The sequence below is a fragment of the Rutidosis leptorrhynchoides genome, chromosome 3 (genome assembly GCF_046630445.1).
Source record: "Rutidosis leptorrhynchoides isolate AG116_Rl617_1_P2 chromosome 3, CSIRO_AGI_Rlap_v1, whole genome shotgun sequence".
Taxonomy (NCBI): domain Eukaryota; kingdom Viridiplantae; phylum Streptophyta; class Magnoliopsida; order Asterales; family Asteraceae; genus Rutidosis; species Rutidosis leptorrhynchoides.
In genome coordinates, this window is record NC_092335.1 from 122,211,042 (window position 1) to 122,220,962 (window position 9,921).

Below are 9,921 nucleotides of genomic sequence, written 5' to 3' on the forward strand. Positions count from 1 at the left end.
ATATGACCGCCTTTAAGCATGATTTAGTTTCTTTTCATTTAGATGAACTAATTTGATTTATACATCAAATTCTATTTCAGGCCATGAACCTAAATTAGACATGTTATTTTCCCTTTAAACAACTTATTCAAATGATCAAAACTAAAAGCATAAAAATTGGTATTTGTAATTCTTAAAACCTCCAATATCATATTATTTAGGATTCAGGGTTTAGATTTATGGTGTAGGGTTTAGAGTTTATTCAGGGTTTAGATTTAGGGTGTGGGGTTTAGAGTTTAGGTTTAGGGTTTAGATTTAGGGTGTATGGTTTAGAGTTTTTAGGGTTTAGGTTAGGGTTCAGGGTTTAGATTTAGGTTGTAGGGTTTAGAGTTTAGGTTCAGGGTTTAGATTTAGCGTTCAGGGTTTAGATTTTAAGGTTTAGAGTTTAGATTTTGGGTTTTGGGTTTATATTTAGGGTTTAGGTTAGGTTTTATGGTTCAGATTCTAGGGTTTTGCGTTTAGATTTAGGGTTTAGGGTTTAGGTTTAGTGTTTAGATTCTAGGGTTTATGGTTTATATTTTAGGGCTTAGGGTCTAGAGTTTTTAGGTTAGGGTGTAGGGTTTAGAGTTTAGGTTTAGGGTTTTGGATTTAGATTTAGGGTTTAGGTTAGGGTTTAAATTTAGAGTTTAGAGTTTATATCAACAAGTATGTGAGGAAACTCTTTTAAGAAAAGAAAATAAGTGTTTATTGAGAATGCTTATTAATTTGTGTTTATCGGGTTATTTGGTAAATTTATTTGTAATACATATATTTACCATCTACAAGCAATTTTATAAAAGCATTAGTGGTGTTTGCCCTTACTACAACTCTAATGTCAAGTAACTTGTGTTGTTAACCTATTAGCAATTGTTAACAAAATATCGGTGAAACGCACGACCCATTAATATTATTGTGTAAATTTCGTAGTAGTACAGTATGTTGATAAAGTATTTGTTGTTGGTAAAAGTATTTGTTGCCACTTACTGTATCCAGATACCTGATATGCAAGCTGCCACATGACACCCAACAAAGATATGTTTGAAGTGTATCATATTTTTTTTCATGTCTATCGCATATTATATACTCCGAAATCAAAGAAAAGATACGAGTACATGAAACCTTATGTTTTACTTTATGACAACAATTTTTTTTAACCAGTCCCGCAAATTCGCAGGTCTTTTCCTGGCGAAATGGATGTTAGCCTATTTTTCAGTGTTAGACTTTCAATTTTATTTTATATGTATTGTTTTTAAGTTCAAAAAATCTACATTGATTATAAGTCAGGTAACAGTAATATTGAAACTGAAGCAATTTATTATAAACCTAACAAATACTATACAAGATATAATGATTCATACAAGTCAATGGTGATTCATCCCTCAAAAATCTCCGCGAATTCGTGGGTCTATATAATGGGTCACCTCAGGTGACGCTCATGCTAATGAAATAGTTATATATGCATCTATTTAGTATTTCCATCCATGATAAAAAAATTGTTTAATTTAAGCTTCGTATGTACCTTTACTCATAAGTATTTTCTTATTACAACTCTTTGCTGGTTAGATATGTGGAGCGTATTATAAGGTCTATTTATGTTATTGAATATATCACAACTCTTTGTAGTTTATCTAATATTATTTGCTTTTTAATCAACGAAGATCTGAGATAACCATCCACAATTCTTAATTCAATCGCCTAAAACTACATCACGATATCGGAGATGATTTATTTAATTTGAATCAAAATTTATTTTTTTAATTATTCGCTAGTACATTTTTGAAACTTTAAAGATTTGAATCCCCTATAAAACATTTAACTTAATGTTCATCATAGACTTAATAATAGTTCGTTAGTACATTTTGAAACTTTAAAAATTTCAAGACCCTAAAAAATATTTGGTTTAATGTTCATCTAGACATAATAATAGTTTTTTAATTTGTATATTTAATTTTATAGCTTAAATGTATAGACCCGTCAAAAATCCCGCGAAATCGCGGGTCTTTAACTAGTTGATTTATAAAAGGGAGTTGTAATCCCTTGAATCCAATAATTTGCTAAAAATCCAACGGATCAATCAGAGCGCGACATGTGGCGCGACAATCACATTTGATTGAAAAAATAATTTAAAGAAAAGTTTTTTTTTTAAATTCTTTTTAAAAAAAAATTTGAATTTTTTTTTTTTAAATTTAGCGTGTCAAATTCAATTACATGTGATTGTAAAACTCAATCACATGTGATTGTAAAACTCAATCGCATGTGATTCTGCATATCAAATCAAATCACATGTGATTAAAAAAAAATACAAAGATTTTTTTAAAAAAAAAAATTTCAACCGAAAACAGACATTAATTCGGTGATTTGATCAAGTTTTTTAGCCTTTCGTGATCATAACTTCAAAATTTCAGACTTTAATTCGATGATTTGATCAAGTTTTGATCAAAAACTTGGTGTTTGAAGGTTTTGGCACAAACTTAATGAAATTCGTCATTATTCGTCATTTTACTGAATTTTTTTTTCAATCATATGTGATTGGATTTGACATGCAGAATCATATGTGATTGAAAAAAAACATATTGGAAAAAAACAAATTTGAAAAAAAAAATTGAAACAAGAAAAAAAAATTAATTTTTTTTTCCATTCACATGTGATTATCGCGCTACGTGTCGTTCTCTTATTAATCCTTGAATCTGAACTTAAAAATTGATTTCATTTGAATAAAGATGCCATGAAGAATTTAGGAATAAGATTGTTACTTTTCTCTTACGCAATTTTTTGATTTAAAGTATATATGATTTCATTTGTAATCAACGAGGCTACGCGTATGGTCCGCTTCAAAGTTCAGATTACAAACCGGGTGATATGCATAACTTTTTCATAAGGAATATTATCCATGATTTACGAATAATGTCAGGTTTAAGGATCTTAGTATTTAACTATCAGGTCAGATTACCGTGAATAACCCAGATCGATATGATGATATCGATGGGATGTTTAAATGGTTACGTCCATCATCAATAAAGTTCATTGATCGATGACCCAAAAAGGTTGTAGGTTGCCGTCGATGAAAGACTGACATGTTAACCTCAGGGGCTGAACATAAGCTACTGTGGAGGGGGAGCTCGTGAGCTCGTCCTAGCTGGCTTTTTCGAGAAAAAAAAATTACACTAAAGAAAAAATAAAATTACTAAAATAAGTTTTTTTTAGTATTTACCCCTCCTGTTACTATTACCTCGTATGTGATCGAGTTCAAGTTCCGCCACCGGTTAACCTTGAACGAATGATGATGATGACGTTGTTTTACGTAACTCGACTGTTAGGAGAATCGATAGAGTTTGGACTAATAATCTTGTGTCGATTATGAAAGTCTAAGGTTTATATTTATAGGCAAACCCTAATTATAGAATCATCTATAATCGTGTCAAACTGTTAATCTATTCCAAAACTAACTATCAATAAGATCAACTATATTTATGGGAAGAATCATATCCTTAATCGGACATGATTTGTTAACCAACATCGGGGGTGCGTGCGTGATCCGCATGTCGTGGGGTAGCTGCGCGCGCAGAGATAGATTCGGTCAATGATTGCGCATTAAATGCCCATCGACTTTCCTTGTGTGATGCAATAGCGCAATTAAATGCGTGAAAGCCACATGCGGATATGCGCATGATTACCGGGCTTTCTACAAAAAGGAAAAAAAATATGAATGATGTCAGCATTATGGCATGTAATAACGTCGATCTCTTAACCCCGCTGATAAATTAAGATGGTTAAACACTAATAAGCAGTCTATTTAAAGAGAAAGCGCAAATGAAAACGTTAAGGTTAATAGGTAAGATTTTTTTTTTTTTTTTTTTTTTTTGGAAAAAAACTATACCTGGATAAAATTGTATTTGTGTATTTGTTTCGAGGCCTCATATTTTCGATGATTGTCCCCGAGTTGTTATAGTAGGTAAGATTTGGACCATCTAGTATATAATCTGATTATGACGCCTATTATAACAGGAAAGGTGTAATAATTGGTTTACGAAGTTTGACTGCTTGAGCCACATTTCAAGGTCCTACACTCCTAGCTACTGATGGGCAAAAGGACCTAGAGTTCATGTTTTAAACAGTGGTTTTAGACCATGCCCAAATAGGTTATTGTTTAATTTAATTGAACTTTTAGCCGACACTAAGAAAGTATCACTAGGGCTCATGAGTCATGTCCTATATGAATTATTATTATTATTGTCAGTACTAACTATAATTTTAATCTACAGTTACCAAGTACTGTAGAGTACAAATACAATACATACAATACAAATCAAATATAAAACCCGCACCAAATGAACCATTTTGGCACATTCGGTAACCAATCAAAGCACATGTTTGAAACTTAAAACAAACCTATTGTGTTGATTTGGGAACACTATTTTCTTGATCCATAATTATATTTGATAATTAACAATGAGTTATATGACAACAACTTTACCAAATAGTCATCGACTTAGTAGTAATCCCTCAAGAGGTTATGTAGGGTATGTGTGAGTTTGTCGAATAAATTAAAATTTATATATTTTTTGGCAAAAATAACGAATGCTATAAAAACGGGATTTTCATCGAAAAATGAATATCTTAACCGATACAACGAATGAGGAAAACCAGGGGGATTCGAAACAAGTAAACGTCCGGACGATAACTCCAAGTCTCCAACCAATCTAAATCACTACCAAAACAAACCAACCAAGAAAAGTGCAACCACAACAAACTAAACTAGCAACAAAGTACTTGAGACTAACAAACCTATCAATCTTATGCCAAGACAACAAAAACGTGCAAATAAAAAATAAGCTTAAAAGGGTTTTTAGCGTTCCTCTAATCTAGATGGTTTGTAAACCCGTCAACTTTGTCGAAGTGAACTCCTTTACCTATCCTAGATTTGAAGTCATAAGTAATTACGTTGGAAGAAGAGCTACCAATACGGGACTCAAGGAAACCATTGATCCGCAGACTCGTGAAAAGTTCCTATTTTCTCACCACAAATGATCTTTGGTTTGAACCAGTAAAAGGATTAAAAATGATCACGGATAACCCAATTAGGTCACATAAAGTTATAAGGTTTTCCTTTCGGCTTACCTGAGAGGGAGATTATTCCGGCTCCATACTCTAATAGGCGCAGCACACTCATATTACATTGTGGCCGTTTCAAACCCATCCCCGATTACCACAAGATTCGCTAAGGCCTTATGCAAAGATATCATGGTCCTAACCACTGAACTATCTTGCAAAGATATCCCCAGCAAGTGATTAGGTCACATATACATCTTAATAAAAAAAAAAATACTCGCCACCTTAGCAAGTCTGCACTGAGAAAATCTAATCCTTTTAACAACACGGTTTTTTATTACTAATAACTAATTTAAGAAGACAGGATGATGAATGTATAAGATATAACAATTATCTTTATATGTTATGTATGCCATCATAAGAGTTGTACTGTATTTTTATAATACCAAGTAGTATACCATTATGTATGTCCATTAAATAATTTATTCCATCTTTAAAGTTATATGATTTTTATGATTGATTTAGAAATACAGAACACATTATATTTGTTTTGGGGTATATCCAAATACTCGCTGTTTTAGTAGTCCAAGTCTAGTTTCCATGAACAAGTTGTTCATAACTAAAAATCATACATCAAAATAGCAGTTTCTCTAGGCTGACACCTTTTCGGGCCCAAACGGTTTCAATATCCCTTCTAACGCTTCAGCGCGTTGTTGGTATGATAAAATGAGACGTGTCTGCCACTATGAATCTGATGACGTGTCAGCGTTCCTGTTGTTCGTGGACTGGGCCCCACTGTTAGATTCATGGATTGGGTCAATGGTCTTGACTGTATACATGTCTATTGTTATTGATCGGTCTAGGATAGTTTTTAGAGACGTAGTGGAAGAACACTGAGCAGACGTTGAAGCTTTACGAGGTCGTCGGATTATAGGTTCTTGCGAAGCGCTGGGTAAAGGAAACTCGCTCATTTTGTCGATGTGTGGAGCGTTTACGGATACATCTGGAGATTCGAACCGCAAGTGGCGTTTTCTGGCCCTTGCTAGTAATGGAAATGATGTCCTGCGAGATGTATGTTCTGCTTGTAGGAGTCTCTGTTATTGGAAGCTGAACATGGAAAAATTAAATTATAACGATAACTTCGACCTATTTACTTGTCTATCCATAGGGCAACTAGATACCTGGCAAACGGGTGGGGTTGGGTCGAAAGGGTCGAATTTTTTAGATAGGTTAAACGGGCCGGATCTAAATGGGTCATGTCGGATTGGGTCGAGGCCTGAACGGGGTTGGGTCGAAAGGGTCGAATTTTTTAGATGGGTCAAACGGGCCGGATCTAGATGGGTCATGTCGGGTTGGGTCAAGACCAGTTTCTCAAGGTTTCTTAAACTCGTAAAATCTCTAATTAATAATATTTTTAAAATCTCGTAAAGACCCGTTAAGACCTAGTAAGGACCCGTCGGACCTCATATATATTTGTTAGGCTTCATTTGGGTCTAAATTGGACCGATTGTTTAACTTTTATACTCTAAACCATAAATTGTAAAAACAAAACCCCAAACCTGAAACCCTATATCCTAAACATTAAATCATAAATTCTATAATCTAAACCATAAACTCTAAACACTAAACCCTAAACCCTATATACTAAACTCTAAACCCTAAACCCAATATCTAAACCCTAAACCGTCAACCCTTAAACTTACACACTAAACCCTAAACCTTAAACCCCAATCCCTTTTAGAAAAAGGTGTCTTAACTAACGAAAGAAAAATTGAACCAGATACATTCTTACCTAAACTTTAAACCTTAAACCCTAAACCATAAATCCTAAACCTAAACCCTAAATTCTATACACTAAACCCTGCACACTATATTTATACTCTAAACCATATATTGTATAAACAAAACCCTAAGCCCTAAACCCTATATCCTAAACCTTAAACCATAAATTCTAAAATATAAACCTTAAAGTCTAATACATAAACCTTAAACACTAAACCCTAAACCCTATACACTAAACTCTAAACCCTAAACTCTATATCTAAACCTTAAACCCTAAACACTATAAATCCTAAACCTAAATCCTAAATCCTATACACTAAACCCTAAACCATAAACACTATATTTATACTCCAGATCATAAATTGTATAAACAAAACCCTAAGCCCTAAACCCTATTGAAAGGACCCGTTCATATACATTATAAACGATTCACAATAGTTGATTACATTGCGAGGTATTTGACCTCTATATGATACATTTTACAAACATTGCATTCGTTTTTAAAAGACAAACTTTCTTTACATCGAAAATTGACAGGCATGCATACCATTTCATAATATCCACTATCCAACTATAAATTGATTTAATAATAATCTTTGATGAACTCAATGACTCGAATGCAACGTTCTTCGAAATATGCTATGAAAGACTCTAAGTAATATCTTTAAAATGAGCAAATGCACAGCGGAAGATTTCTTTAACACCTGAGAATAAACATGATTTAAAGTGTCAACCAAAAGGTTGGTGAGTTCATTAGTTTATCATAATCATTTATTTCCATCATTTTAATAAACCACAAGAATTTCATTTCCAGTTCTCATAAATATACGTCCCATGCATAGAGACAAAAATAATCATTCATATGGTGAACACCTAGTAATCGACATTAACTAGATACATATAAGAATATCCCCTATCATTCCGGGATCCTCCTTCGGACATGATATTTGAAGTACTAAAGCATCCGGTACTTTAGATGGGGTTTGTTAGGCCCAATGGATCTATCTTTAGGATTCACGTCAATTAGGGTGTCTGTTCCCTAATTCTTAGATTACCAGACTTTAATAAAAAGGGGCATATTCGATTTCGATAATTCAACCATAGAATGTAGTTTTAATTACTTGTGTCTATTTCGTCAAACATTTATAAAAGCGCATGTATTCTCAGTCCCAAAAATATAAAGGGTAAAAAGGCAAATGAAACTCACCATACTGTATTTCGTAGTAAAAATACATATAACGTCATTGAACAAGTGCAATGTTGGCCTCGGATTCACGAACCTAAATTAATTATATATATATATTTATGTGTTGGTCAATATTTGTCTAACAAATTAGGTCAAGTCATAGTGTACCACAATCCTAATGCTCTAGACTAATATGCAAAAGTCAACAAAAGTAAATTTGACTCAAAATAATTTCCAAAAATCTATACATGATTAATATATAGTTTAAATATCGTCGTTTGATATTTTTAAATATTTTTAAAAGATTTATTAGAGTAAATAATATAATTTATTTATTAATAAATAAAATTTTATATTAAATTTATATAATAAAATATACTTTTATATATATTAAGTAATAAAATTTATAGGGTTCATTTAATATCATAAAGATAATATGATAGGTATTATTAAAGTAAGTTATTACACGTAGTAAAATATGTTTGTATCACATATTTATTTGATAAAATAATATCTATAATGATAGTAAGTAAAAGTTGTATTATTTTGTAATAATAATTATTATTATAAAAATATCAATATTTATAATTACTAAGATGACATTATGATAAAACGATAATTCCAATTATGATAACTTTAATATTTACGATAATTTTATCTAAATCAATATCTTATAATATTTTAATTTCATCATGATACTCTTACTCATTATTTCCTAATCGTTTCGTTTAATAGCTTTTAATCGTATTTTATATCGTGTTCATAATAATGATAATAATAGTAATCAAAATAATTAGGTGTTACAAATATTTGTTTTAATTACACTAATATTAATAATGATAGTTACTATAACATTATTAACGATAATACTAATAATTATCTTAATGATAATATAGTAATAATAATAATAACAATAACAATAACCATTTTTAAATAATGATATATATATTAATAATGATAATAATAATAATAATACTAATAATAATACTAATAATAATAATAATAATAATAATAATTGGATAATAATAATAATACTAATTATAACTTTAACAATAATAACGATAGTAATAATAAAAAAAAAATAACAATTTTTAATGATAAATCCCTTTTATTGATAAATATAATAATAATGATAATAATAAGATAAAACTAGAACGACGATAAAAACGACGATAATAATAATCATTTTTAATAAAAATATCAAAAATTCAATTGATTATAACTTCTAATCCGTTCATCGAAACCATTCGATATCTAACGGAAAAGTTCTTAATTTTTTGCTAGCTTTCCAAGGACATGCATATCTTATACCTTATCTCAACCGCAAGTGTAACTAATTCAAGATTCAACCTAACATGTCTAAGGGCAATATCAAAAGTATAAGCATGCATAATCCTAAATACTCGAGCACTAGTCAGGGATACACTATTAGTATGTAAAAGTTAAATTATGAGTACTCACGTATCAATATTGAGATTCAATATTGCAGGAAAGGTACGTAGACGCAACGGAAATGATAAACACTATATTGACCTCACGAGCATACCCATGAACCATACTCAATCACCTCCATAGCTATAACCCATAATTTCCTTAATCCTATCCTACTCGAAAAACAATTTCGAAATCACTCGGACAGCACTCCGTCGTAATATTTTATGTATACTAATAATATCTTGAAATAATACGGAGTAAATATATATATGTAAATCGATTGAGAGAGTTTAAAGAAAAAGATTTTCAAGTTTCTATGAAATAATGAAACCTATTGAATTCTATTTATAATAGATTTTTGAATTATTAAAGTGAATTATTAAAGTATGAATTATTAAAGTGAATTATTAAAGTATGAATTATTAAAGTGAATTATTAAAGTGAATTATTAA